Here is a 14,307-nt window from a genome sequence, read left to right on the forward strand (position 1 = left end):
TAAATAAAATATCCAATTAAAAAAGAAGAATTGCTAAAACAGAATATGGACTTCTAATAAAATTTTCAGCTAAGATCAACTGAGGTTTTTATTTTTTTATTTTCAGTTAGTCATATATATAAAGAAATAATGTGAATTATTTAGACTGAATGTTCTTTCAAGATAGACATTATCATATGTGTACATTTATGGCCATATCTGTTCTTGTCTTGTTCCTCTTCATTGAAGTTGCCATAAGAATACATTGTACCCTTTAGAACAATTTACCTTCTACATTGTACAATAGTGGGGCTCAACCCACTCTGACATTTTAATACAGTTCTTTCATGTTGTAGTAAACTCCAACTGTAAAATTATATTTATTTATTTATTTATTTATTTATTTATTTACTTTTACACTCTATATTTTATTCCCATCGCAATCCCCCCCCAAACATCTCCACATCCCATACCACTTTCCTGCCCTGCCCTCATCATTGTGTCTCTACAAGGATATCCCCACCCCACCCACCTCTTCAGACCTCTAATCTTCCTGGGGCCTCCAGTCTATTGAGAGTTAGGTGCATCTTCTCTGACTGAACCCAGACACAGGAGTCCATAAAATTATTTTTATTATTACTTCATAGCTGTAATTTTGGTATTTATGAATCTTAATGTAAGTATTTTTGGAGATAGACTCTTCCCTGAAGGGTTGAGAAAGTCAGATTGAAAATACACAATCTCTAGGAAACATTGGCAGAGTGTGGGGAGGTAAATAAGAGAGGTTGGAAGAAGAGTTTTAAGTAATGATTGAAAATGATAAAAATCCCATAGTAAAATATGTATTATGTATTTAGGTGTAATATATGTAGATATGCATCTATGCACATATAATATATTTTATATATACGTTTATGTGTAGGTATTCAAGGACCTAAACAGAGAGACAAATAGACACACAAAGGGAAAGGGAAAGAGTGAGAGCACAGCACAGAAGAGAAAGAAAAGCAGCTAAAGTGATTTCCGTTTGATACTGTGCTTTAAATATCTAGCTCTTAGTAAATTCAACTTCAAGAAGTGAATGAAAAAGAACAAGCGCTGAAATAAATTATATATGCCCTGATATTTCTAGTTGCAATCAAATTACCCTTCATATTCACTTTGGGTAGAAAATCAGAACTTTCATTATTTGAGGCACTAATATATGAAGCATAAAGAGAAATTTATAAAAAGGTAGGCTGACATGTTAGGCAGAACATAGAACATGCTGTGATGGGAAACTGAAAAACAGAGTCATAACTACTATTCTATTTTCTGTTCATGAAACTTTCATAGCATTAAAATTCTAGTTGTTTCTATGGTTACCTGATAATTAGGACCACATTCCTAACTAATTCACTGAGCTGGAAATAAAATATAATGAACTTAATTAGAAACAGCTCAAGTTATTTGTTTAATTTTGAAATAATTTTAATCCTATAAAAAAACCCTGCCTTGCACACATGAACTCACATCAGCTGTGAATACATGATACATGCAGAAGACAGGCATAAGGTTCTGTTAACAAAGTCCCAGCAGGGAAGGAGGAAGATAGTTATGAATTAACACCTTTAGCTCAGGTAACATTGCAACTTGTTTTCTTCAGTGGATGATCCCATACCCATACATATAAAAGCAGCATTAAGTGGGCATTTGAAAGAGCTCACACATGAAATTTGGCGGGAAAAGTACATGTGAGCCCAAGAAACTGGTGGGGTGGGAGAGGTGAATCTGATCAATACACTATATGCATATATAAAATCTTAAACAATATTTTAAAATAATAATTCTATTGCAAATGTCACTGCATCTGTTAACTCAGATTCCTCTTGTAATATTTGTGATAACCAAGAGTAAGTATTCACATGAGTCGCAGTTAATTTTTATCAATGTGAAGAAACACTATAAACAAGGCAATTTATAAGAGACTGTTTAATTTGGTTTAAAGTTTCAAAGGATTAGATTTCATAAGTGTGCAGTGAAAGTATAGAAAAAGACACCACAATAACATGGCCCACAGAATCCTAAGCAGGATTCATAGAGGTTCACATAGTTTGAAGTGACAATCAAGAAGCCTTTATGGGTATAAGTTAAGTCTTCTGCATATATGCTATGTTCATGTAGATTGTCATTCCTGTTCTTCTAAGATTCTTAAGAGTAGGAGTAGAAGCTGTCTCTGTTTGTTTTGTCTACTTTTCAAAACCTTTTCTAACTACTGGCTTGTTTTTTCCAGCTTAATATGAGGGTTTTTCTCTATTACTATTTAACTTGTTATGTCACGTTTGGTTGATATCCCTAAGAGGCATGCCCTTTTCTTACTGAAATAGAGCAGGAGTGGTTTTGGGTGTGAAGGGTATTGGTAGGGAAGAGCTGGAAGGAATGGAGGGAGGGGAAACCACATTTGGAATGTGGTATATGCGAGAAGAATAAATAAATTACATGAAAAGAAAAGAAAAACAGAAAGGAAAGAATAAGCTGAGGGATCACATCGTAATCTGTAACTAGTTGGCAGAGAAAGCCACAGTGAGAATGGTGCCATTTTACCTGGGGGTAAACACCTACTCCGAGGTACACACCTTCTCCAAAAAAGCCACCACACCTTGCCCCCTTTCCAAAGACTGAAGTGAAATATGCCCCAAGAATATGAACCTACAGGACAATCATTAGTGAAACCTCCACAAATCATATTAAATAGAGCATTTATTAGCAAATGAGAAGAACAAAGATCCCTTACTAAAAATTCCAGATAAGTTGGAAAAAATCAAGGAAAGAGTTATCTTAGAAATCTACTGGGATGATCTGCAGTACTCAAGATGTTACTTTACTAAATACATCTATAATTTGTTTTATCACATTTTAAGCATTTTATCATATTTTGAATAATTTTTCTCACCTGTAAATTTAATTAAACTCCACTATGTACTTCTTAGAACAGGACTCATGGTTAATTATTGGACAGGAAAAACTGTAGTTTAATCTTAAAGACAAAGAAACGTAAGCTTTACCACATCATTAGTTTAAACACCATTAGCCTGTCAATAACCATTCCTGAGTAAGAAACTATGACAAGAGTTGCGATGAAATAAGGAAGAACACTCAATCCATCCAAGGCTACTCAGAGCTTTTAGAAAAACATGAAAAGACTGGGAATAGTGCTAAACATACAGAGATAAAGGATTTATAGTTGAGGTGCCCTATACAAATTATTACAGAATGATCAATTTGGAGGGGGCTATGACATCAATAAAAACAAAATGAAAAAAGAAGCAAAGTATGGTAAATTTTACTTATCATTTTTGAGCATCAGTCTGATAGGTATAAAAATATACCAAGTTCATAAACCTATTATAAAGAATGAGAAAAATTATGTTGGCCAAATTCAAAATTAGTAAAGCAGTACTATGACTTAATTTTTATATTTGTCTGGGAATCTTGATATTACTCTTCCTTATCTGCTCATTCATTCAATATGGTATACTAATTTGAAGTCATGAACAGTTAATTCTGATTAGTTCAGTTCTGATTAGTCATTAGAAACTCTAGTTTTCTCCTTGTTACTCACTAATTAATTATACCCTAATAGCTTAATGTACAAAAATAGAATATGCTTAATATTTATTTTCTGATAATCTTAATTTTCTATGTTTTTTTGGCTTTTCCTTCTGAAATTATAAGTTTTGTTTTCCTTTTAATAGAAACAAAATGCAGTTAGTGCTGACTATGTTGTGAAAGATGTAATGAAAGGAATTTTTTGTTTGTACATGTATCTTGTATTTGTGGGGGTGATAGATATCATTTCCTGGAGTATACTTAATTATTTTTTTTAAATCTTGTCAAATAATAATGAGTTTTATCAAGTGAAATGGTTTCATCATTGTACTTGATATGTAAAAATATGAAATGCACTGAATGCCTTAAAATGTTTAAATAGCCTTGTACTTTTTGTCCTAGGAGTAAAACCTATTTGTCTATATTTGTCATTCAATTTATACCTTGCTTCAATTAACTTGCTAATATTTTAGGGATCCTGGAAGATTTGTCTAAGCAAATGCATTTGTTTGAAGAGTCTGTTTAGATTTTTTTTCTTGAATTCCCCTTTGCAGGTAAAATTTTCAACTTTCTATGTTACATTCTAATATGAGGGTAGGAGAGGCTTTCTCGTACTTGCACAAACAGATCCATTTATCGAAGGCAAGACACTCTGTGGCATAGTAACCCTGGCTTTGAAAAGAACTTCATTGGGAATGCAAAAGAATATTTTCTGTGCATCATGTCAGATGTTGAGTGCATTTTTCTATTGTATGGATTTGCTTTCAGTTACCACAAAGAAAATGAATCAAAGAATTGACTTCCAACAGTTTTGTTTGTTTTAGAACATTGGGTTATCATTTCTAATGTACTGATTTTAGTAAATATTCCAAAGTAAAGCATGGAACCTAGTGTGTACATAATTTCCAGTCTGAGAACTTTGTACTATAAAAAGAAATGTGAGGTTCATTCTTGGAATAAACTATACATTCTTCTCTCAGCAGCCATTAGCTGCCTATAATTCTGTCCAGTATTTGAAAGTGAAGTCAACTTTGAAAAATGATGTATTTTTAATCCAAGAAACAATCTGAATTCATTGCATGCTGAATTTGACATAGTTACTATAGAAAAATGGTAAAACTATTATAGATATAGAAATTCAAACTCACATTTCAAATATGCTAAGTGATAGCTAACTGAACAGGAAAGTTCATGTAAGAATATTTAGCAGGATGAAGAAGAGGCAGTGAAACAAGATGAGGTTCTCACGGGTGTTCGTCTGTATTTCCATAATTGAAGTAGCATATACCATTTATGTTATTTGTACTATCAAACATCAGTAACAATAGAGTTATAAATGTGCTGTCAGTATTCTCAGAAACTTAGGCACTTACTAAATTATCTTCTGTGATAATTATTGGCATTAAGTTGCTAGCATAATGATCAAAATGTGAATCCTTCACTCCTTCTTTAAAAGGGGAACAAGAATACTCTTGGCAGGGAAGGGAGAGGCAAAGATTAAAACAGAGACTGAAGGAACACCCATTCAGAGCCTGCCCCACATGTGGCCCATACATATACAGCCACCCAATTAGACAAGATGGATGAAGCAAAGAAGTGCAGACCGACAGGAGCCGGATGTAGATCGCTCCTGAGAGACACAGCCAGAATACAGCAAATACAGAGGCGAATGCCAGCAGCAAACCACTGAACTGAGAATAGGTCCCCCGTTGAAGGAATCAGAGAAAGAACTGGAAGAGCTTGAAGGGGCTCGAGACCCCAAAAGTACAACAATGCCAAGCAACCAGAGCTTCCAGGGACTAAGCCACTACCTAAAGACTATACATGGACTGACCCTGGACTCTGACCCCATAGGTAGCAATGAATATCCTAGTAAGAGCACCAGTGGAAGGGGAAGCCCTGGGTCCTGCTAAGACTGAACCCCCAGTGAACTAATCTATGGGGGGAGGGCGGCAATGGGGGGAGGGTTGGGAGGGGAACACCCATAAGGAAAGGGAGGGGGGAGGGGGATGTTTGCCCGGAAACCGGCAAAGGGAATAACACTCGAAATGTATATAAGAAATACTCAAGTTAATAAAAAATATATATATATAAAAAAAGTTGCTAGCATAATAAATTTTAACTGTAAATACCTGGTTTTCCATATTATGTAACATTGTTTTTGTGCCCAAATTAAGAAGAGTGAAAACTCAGATTCAAAAAGCACTTTTGCCACAGGTAGCCAATATGCATCTGAGCCTCTGACCCTGGGAAATTAATTGGATTAACAAGCAGTTACTTCAGTTTTCCTACTAGGATGTAATATTCGCATATAAGTGAGTGTCTAATATCTAAAAAGGTAGCTTATATCATAGAAGCTAAAAGTCTGTAACTCTGATTAACTGAGAAAACTGACATTATTTTGTCTCTGGATTTGCTGCATCTTGCAACTCATGCAGGGTCGATTCCTGGTTCATGATAAAGAAACTTTTTGATGTTTCCTTTCCTAGAGATACAACAAAACAATTTTATTTAAGGTAAAATATGTTTCTATCTCTGTGTCTATATGTGTTTACTATGTTTTTGAATGTTAATCTTCTGTTTATTGTTTTATCCTACTCATATTTTTGTTGAATTTATCATCATTATCATATCATCATCATCATCATTGTAAACATAATCATCATTATTACTTATATGTCTGTTGGTTTTATAATTAAATACAAAAATAGTATGAGTTCATTAGAAGAAATGATGCAAAGGCACTCAAAAGAATTGTGGGAGAGGAACAATACTTAGTATATAGTATATGAAAAAAATAATTGTTTTCAATAAGAGAGAGAAAAATAGAAAAATAAATCTTCCTGAAAAAAAAAACAACAATCACAAACCTATTGCTTTTGGGTATAGTTAATGTTTTTTTATTTTTTTATTTCTTTAATTGCATTTTTAATTTACATTTTGAATGTTATCCAATTTCCAGGTTTCTGCCCCAGAAACCCACATCCCCACCCTTCCTCCCTGCTTCAATGAGAATGCTTTTTCACCCACCCACACACTCCCTCCCATCTCCCTGTCCTGACATTCTCCTGCAATGTAGAGTCCAGCCTTGGCAGGACCAAGGGCTTCTCCTCCCATTAGTGCCCAACAGGCCATCCTCTTCTACATATGCAGATGGAGCGATGGGTCTGTCCATGTGTACTCTTTGGATGATGGTTTAGTTCCTGGGAGCTCTGGCTGGTTGATGTTGTTGTTCTTATGGGATTGCAAACCTCTTCAGCTGCTTCAATCCTTTCTCTAACTCCTCCAGTGGGGACTCTATTCTCAGTTCAATGGTTGGTTTCAAGCACCTGTCTGTATTTGTAAGGCTCTGGCAGGAGCCTCTCAGTAAACAGCTATATCAGGCTTCTTTTAGCATGTACTTCTTGACATCAGCAATATTGTCTGGGTTTGGTGGCTGCATGTATATGGGCTAGATACCCAGATGGGACAGGCTCTGAATGGTCTTTCCTTTATTCTTTCTTCCAAACGTGAATACTTTTGTTCTCTTTTTTAAGAAGGACTGAGCATCCAGGAATTCTTCTTCCTTCTTCTTAAGCTTCATGTGGTCTGTATATTATATCTTGGGTAATCCAAGGTTTTGGACTAATACCTATTTATCAGTGAGTGCATACTGCAAGGTTTTGTTTGTTTTTTTTTTGTTTGTTTGTTTGTTTTTTGGGTTTTTGTTTTTTGTGTTTTCTTTTATGTTTGCTTGTGTTTTGCTTTTTTGTGATTGGGTTACCTCACTCAGGATGATATTTTCTAGTTCCATCCATTTGACTATAAATTTCATGAAGTCATTGTTTTTAATAGCTGAGTAGAACTCCATTGTGCAGCTGTACCGTATTTTCTGTATGCATTACTCTGTTGAGGGACATCTAGGTACTTCCCAGCTTCTGGCTATTGTAAATAGGCTGCTAGGAACATAGCATGTGACCTTGTCACATTTTTTGGATATATGAGCAGGAGTGGTATAGCTGAATCCTCAGGTAGTACTATGTCCAATTTTCTGAGGAAGCCCCAAGCTGATTGCCTAAGTGGTTGTACCAGCTTTCAATCCCACCAATAATGGAGTTTTCCTCTTTCTCCACATCCTTGTCAGCATCTGTTGTAACCTGAATTTTTGATCTTAGGTATTCTGACTGGTGTGAGGTGGAATCTCAGGGTTGTTTAGATTTCCATTTCCCTGATGACTAAGGATGTTGAACATTCCTTTAGGGGCTTCTCAGCCATTCGATAATATTCAGTTGAGGGTTTTTGTTTAACTTGTTACCCCAATTTTTTTTCCTTTTCTTTTTTTTTCGGAGCTGGGGACCGAACCCAGGGCCTTGCGCTTGCTAGGTTAGCGCTCTACCACTGAGCTAAATCCCCAACCCCTTGTTACCCCAATTTTAATAGGGTTATTTCATTCTCTGAACCCTAACTTCTTGATTTCTTTGTATATATTTTGATATTAGGCCTCTATCAGATGTAAGATTGCTAAAGATCTTCTCCCAACCTGTTGATTGCCCTTCCATCTAAATAAGAGTGTCCTTTGCCTTACAGAAGCTTTGCGATTTTATGAGGTCACCTTTGTTGATTCTTGATCTTAGAGCATATGCCATTGGTGTTCTGTTCAGGAAATTTTCCCCTGTGTCTCTGTGTTAGACACTCTTTCCCACTTTCTCCTCTATTAGTTTCAGTGTATCAGGTTTTATGTAGAGGTCCTTGATCCCCTTGTATTTGAGCTTTGTAAAAGGTGATAAGAGTGGGTCAACTTGCGTTCTTCTACATGTAACTACCAGTTGACCGAACACCATTTGTTGAAATGATGTCTTTTTTCCACTGGATAGTTTTAGCTCTTTTGTCAAAGATCAAGTGACCGTAGATATGTGGGTTCATTTCTGTGTCTTCAATTCTATTCCATTGATCTATCTGCCTGTTTCTGTATGAATACCAGATAGTTTTTTGTTTTTTGTTTTTTGTTTTTTTTTATCACAATTGCTCTGTAATACAGCTTGAGGTTGGGGATGTGGATTCCCAGTTCTTTTATTGTTGAGGATAGTTTCCACTATCCTGAGTTTTTTTATTATTCCAAATGAATTTGCAAATTGCACGTTCTAACTCTCTGATGAATTGAGTTGGAAATTTGATCAGGATTCTGTAGGTTGCTTTTGGCACTATGGCCATATTTACTATATTAATTCTGCCAGTCCATGTGAATAGGAGATCTTTCCATATTCTGAGACTTTCGATTTCTTTCTTCAGAGACTGAAGTTCTTGTCATACAAATCTTTCACTTGCTTGGTGAGAGCCACACAAAGGTATTTTATATTGTTTGTGGATATTGTGAAGGGTGTCATTTCCCTAATTTCTTTCTCTGCCTGTTTATCCTTTGAGTAGAGGAAGGCTACTGATTTCTTTTAATTACTGTTATATCCAACCATTTTGCTGAAGTTGTTTATCAAGTTTAGGAGTTCACTAGTGGAATTTTTGAGGTTATTTAAATATACTATCATATCATCTGCAAATAGTGATATTTTGACTTCTTCCTTTCCAGTTCATATCCCTTTGATCTCCTTTTATTCTGTCTGATTGTTCTGGCTAGGGCTTTGTGTACTATATTGAACAGGTAGGGAGAGAGTGGAGTATGCATGTCTAGTTCCTGGTTTTAGTGAAATTGCTTCAAGTTTCTCTCCATTTAGTTTGATGTTGACTACTGGTTTGCTGTATATTGTTTTTACCGTGTTTAAGTGTGGGCCTTGAATTCCTAATATGTCCAATATTTTTAACATCAAGGGGTATTGAATTTGGTCAAACGATTTCTCAACACCTAATAAAATGATCATGTTGTTTTTATCTTTGAGTTTGCTTATATAGAGGATTACTTTGATATATTTCTGTATTTTGAACCATCCCTGTATCCCTGAAATGAAGTTTAGTTGATCATGATGGATTATCATTTTGATATTTTCTTGGATTTGGTTTGCAAGAATTTTGAGGTTCTTTGCATCCATATTCATAAGGGAAATTGATCTGCAGTTCTCTTTCTTTGTTGGATCTTTGTGTGATTTAGGTATAAGTGTCATTGTGGCTTTATAGAAAGAATTAGATATTGTTCCTTCTGTTTCTATTTTGTGGAATAGTTTGGACAGTATTGGTATGAGGTCTTCTATGAAGGTCTGACAGAATGTTGTACTAAACTAAATTTGCTCCTGGGCTTTTTTTTGGTTGTGATAATTTTAATGACTGCTTCTATTTTTTTAGGAGTTATGGAACTGTTTAGATCATTTATCTGATCCTGATTTAAGTTTGGTGCTTGGTGTCTGTCTAGAAAATTCTCCATTTAATCCAGATTTTGTAGTTCTGTTGATATAGGCTTTTGTAGTAGGATCTGATGATTCTTTGAATTTCCTCAGTTTCTGTTGTTATATCTTTCTTTTCATTCCTGATTTTGTTAATTAGATACTGTCTCTCTGTCCTCTAATTAGTCTGGGTAAGGATTTATCTATCTTCTTGATTTTCTTAAAGAACCAGTACCTGGTTTTGTTGATTCTTTGTATAGTTCTTTTTGTTTCTATTTTTTTTTTTATTTCAGCCCTGAGTTTGATTATTTCCTGCTTTCTACTCTTCTTTGGTGTATTTGCTTTTTTTTTTGTTCAAGACCTTCTTTGTATGCAGTCACGCTGCTGATATATGCTCTCTCCTGTTTCTTTTGGAGGCACTCAGAATTATGAGTTATGAGTTAGCACTGCATTCCTTTTGTCCCACAAGTTTGGGTATGCTGTGCCTTCATGTTCATTAAATTCTAAAGTGTTTAATTTCTTTATTTCATCCTTGACCAACTTATTATTGAGTAGAGCATTGTGCAACTTCCATTTCTATGTGGGCTTTCTCTCATTTTTCTTGTTATTGAAGACCAACCTTAGTCCATGGTGATCTGATAGAATGCAAGAAAATTATTTCAATTTCCTTGTATCTGGTGGAGCCTATTTTGTGATGGTTTATGTGGTCAGTTTTGAAGAAGGTACCATGAGGTGCTGAGAATGTATATCCTTTTGTTTTAGGATTAAATGTTCTATAAATATCTGTTAAATCCATTTGGTTCATAACTTTTTAGTTTCTCTGTGTCTCTTTTTGTTTCTATGATCTCTCCATTGATGAGAGTGTGGACTCTTGTTTACCATCTCATCAGCAATTGAGAAATGATCCTCTTTCTCACAAACTAGCTAGCATGCACTATAAGTTGAATTTTGATGTTAGTCATTCTGATTTGTGTAAGGGTCATTTTAATTTGCATTTCTCCAATGACTAAGGATGTTGAACATTTCGTTAAGTTCTTATCAGCCATTCAAGATTCCTTTGTTGAATATTCTCTGCTTAGTTCTGTACTCCTGTTAAATTATAACATTTTTTGAGACTAACTTCTTGAGTTCTTTGTATATTTTGAATATTAACCCTCTACCTAATTTTTGCCTAATTGCTCTGGCTAGAACTCCCAATAGTTCTTTTTTTTTTTCTTTTTTTCGGAGCTGGGGACCAAACCCAGGGCCTTGAGTTTGCTAGGCAAGCGCTCTACCACTGAGCTAAATCCCCAACCCCCAAGTAGTTCTTTTATGTTTGAGGTTTTTTTTTTTTCTATTTTGGGTTTCTTGTTTTTCCATATGAAGTGAGAATTTCTCTTTTCATGTCCAGGAAGAATTGTGTTCCAATTTTGATGGGTACTGATTGAATCTGTAGATTGTTTTTGGTAACATCGCCATTTTTACTATGTTAATTTATCTGAACATGGGAGGGGTTTTCCATCTTCTGATTTCTTTGATTTCTTTCTTGAGAGATTTGAACTCTTTTATATAAATCTTTAACTTCCTTGGTTAGAGATATCCCCAGTATTTCACATTATTTTTAACTGTTCTGAACAGTGTTGTTTCCCTTCTTTCTTTCTCAGCCCATTTATCATTTGTATTAAAATGACTACTTTTTTGTTTGAGTGACTTTTATATCCATCCACTTTTTTGAAGTTGTTCAACAGCTATAGTGGTTCTCTGGTAGAATTTTTGGAGTCACTTATATACACTATCATATCATCAGCAAATAGTGTTAACTTTACCTTGACTTCTTCCTTCCAAAGTATATCCTCTTGATTTTTTTTTTTTTTTGTCTAATTGTTCTATCAAGAACCATATTGACAAGATAGGGAGAGTGGGAAGCCTCATTCCTGACTGTCCTAGGATTGCTTCCAGTTTCTCTCCATTTAATTTGATGTTGGCAATTGGTTTGCTATATATAGCTTTTATTATGTTTCGTTAAGTGACATGAATTCAGAATCACTCTAAAACTGTTAATATGGAGGGGTGTTGAATTTTGTCCAAGGCTTTTATCATCTAATGAGAAGATCATGTGATTTTTTTCTTTGAGTTTATTTATATAGTGGATTACATTTGTGGACTTTTGCATCCCCTGCATACCTGGGCTGAAGACTATTGATCATGGGAGATGATGGTTTTGATATCTTCTTAAATCCAGTTTGCAAGAATTGTATTGATATTTTTGCATCAATATTCATAAGCAAAATTGCTCTGAAGGTCTCTTTCTTTGTGGGCTCTTTGTGTAGTTTAGGTAACAGAGTAACTGTGACTTCATATGACGAATTGCATACTGTTCCATCTGCTTATTTTTGTGGAAACATTTGGGGAATATTGTTATTAGATCATCATTGTAGATATGGTAGAATTCTGCACGAAAATAATCTTGTCCTAGACTTTTTTGGTTAGGAAGTTTTTTTATGAATGCTTCTATTTATTTGGGGGTTATGGAACTGTTTGGGTGGTTTATATAATTCTGCTATAATTTTGGTACCTGGCATCTGTTTAGAAAATCATCCATTTCATCTACAGATTCCAGAGTTGTTGAGTATAGGCTTTTGTAGTAAGATCTTATCAATTTTGGAATTTCCTCAGTTTCTGTTATTATGCATCCTTTTCAATTCTGATTTTGTTAATTTGGCTATTGTTTCTGTGCCCTTTACTTAGTTTGGCTACTGGTTTATCTATCTTGTTGATTTTCTCAAAAACCAGCTCTTGGCTTTGTTGATTATTTATATCTTTTCTTTGTTTCTAGTTGGTTGATTTCAGCTATGAGTTTATTTCCTGCTGTCTAATCCTCTTGTGTCTGTTTTCCCTTTTCAGTTTTATAGCTTTAAGGTATGTGGTTAGGTTGTTAGTGTAGGGCCTCTCTAATTTCTTTATGGAGGCACTTAGTGTTATTAATTTTCCTCTTAGCACTGCTGTCATTGTTACCTATAAGTTTGGGATGCTGTGCCTTCATTTTCATTCAATTCTAGAAGGTCTTTAATTTCTCTTTTAGTTGTTCATGATATCACTGAGTAGAAAGTTGTTCAGTTTCCATGAGAATGTGTGCTCTCTGATGTTTGTGTAGCTATTGAATTCTATAATTTCTCTGTGGTAATCTCATAAAATGTATGGGATAATTTTAATCTTCTTGTATCTGATGAGGCTTGTTATATTCTCAGGTTCCATGAGGTGGTGAGAAGAGGGGATATTCTATTGTTTTAGGGTAAAATGTTCTGTGAACATCTATTATATTCATTTGGTCATAACTTCTGTTAGTTTCACTGTCTCTTTTTAGTTTATGCTTCAAATAACTGTCCATTCGTGAGAATGGAGTATTGAAATCTCCCACTATTATATTGTGAAGCTGAGTGTGTGTTTTTGGCCATAGTAATGTTTCTTTTTTGAACATTACTGTGTACCCTTCCATTGGGGGTATAGATATTCAGAATTGAGACTTCAATTTGGTGGTTTTTATTCTTTGATGAGAATGAAATGACGTTTCCTTCCCCATCTCTTATGGTAGTTTTGGTTAAAAGTATATTTTATTGATATTAGAATGAATACTCGAGCCTTTTCCTTGGGACCATTTATTTAGAAAACTGTTTTTCTGGATCTGAACCTGTCCCACAGCTCCCTGCACCCAATCCAGTGGGGGAGAGAGCAGGACTCCCAGAAGTGCAGACAACTTGAGAGCTCACTTGAGACTGCCACTTCTGTGCACTTTTACTCACATTCCTGGCCCAATAGGAACCTGCATATTGGATGTAGGAATATAAGAACAGTCAGCAGCAGAAATCTACTGTTTTTTGCCTGCACATGGAACTGAACTGAAAAATTCTCACAGCTCCCTGTACCCAAATCCAGTTGGGGAGAGAACTAAACCCTGAGAAGTGCAGAAAATCCTGAGACATCAAAAGAGACAACTATTTTCTGCCCATATTCCACCCAAGAGGAAATCCTTTAGTGCCATTTGTGCCAAGTGGGCACAGGGGATTAGGAGCAGTCAGGGGTAGGACCCTGAAGGTTTCTGCCTGCACCAAGAGCTAAAAGCCAGTCACCAGGAGAGCCTACACACCTGAGAGCAGAGGTAAGAGCAACTCTTCTGCACCAAGCAACCCGCCTAGAGATTTCAAGTCACTCAAACTCAGGAGCAGCTCTCTTTTCCCAGATCCAGCTGAAAGAAAACAGGTGTACAGGAGTGCTGACAAGGCATACAGGATGTTCAAGCCACTGTCAAAGACAAGACAAGCTAACACCAGAGACAACCTGATGGCAAGAGGCAAGTGCAGGAATCTAAGCAATAGAAACCAAGAGTATTTGGCAACATTAGAGCCCACTTCTCCTGCCAAAGCAAATATTGGATACCCAAACACACCAGAAAAGCAAG

This window comes from Rattus norvegicus, chromosome 18, assembly GCF_036323735.1.
Source record: "Rattus norvegicus strain BN/NHsdMcwi chromosome 18, GRCr8, whole genome shotgun sequence".
NCBI classification, from domain to species: Eukaryota; Metazoa; Chordata; class Mammalia; order Rodentia; family Muridae; genus Rattus; species Rattus norvegicus.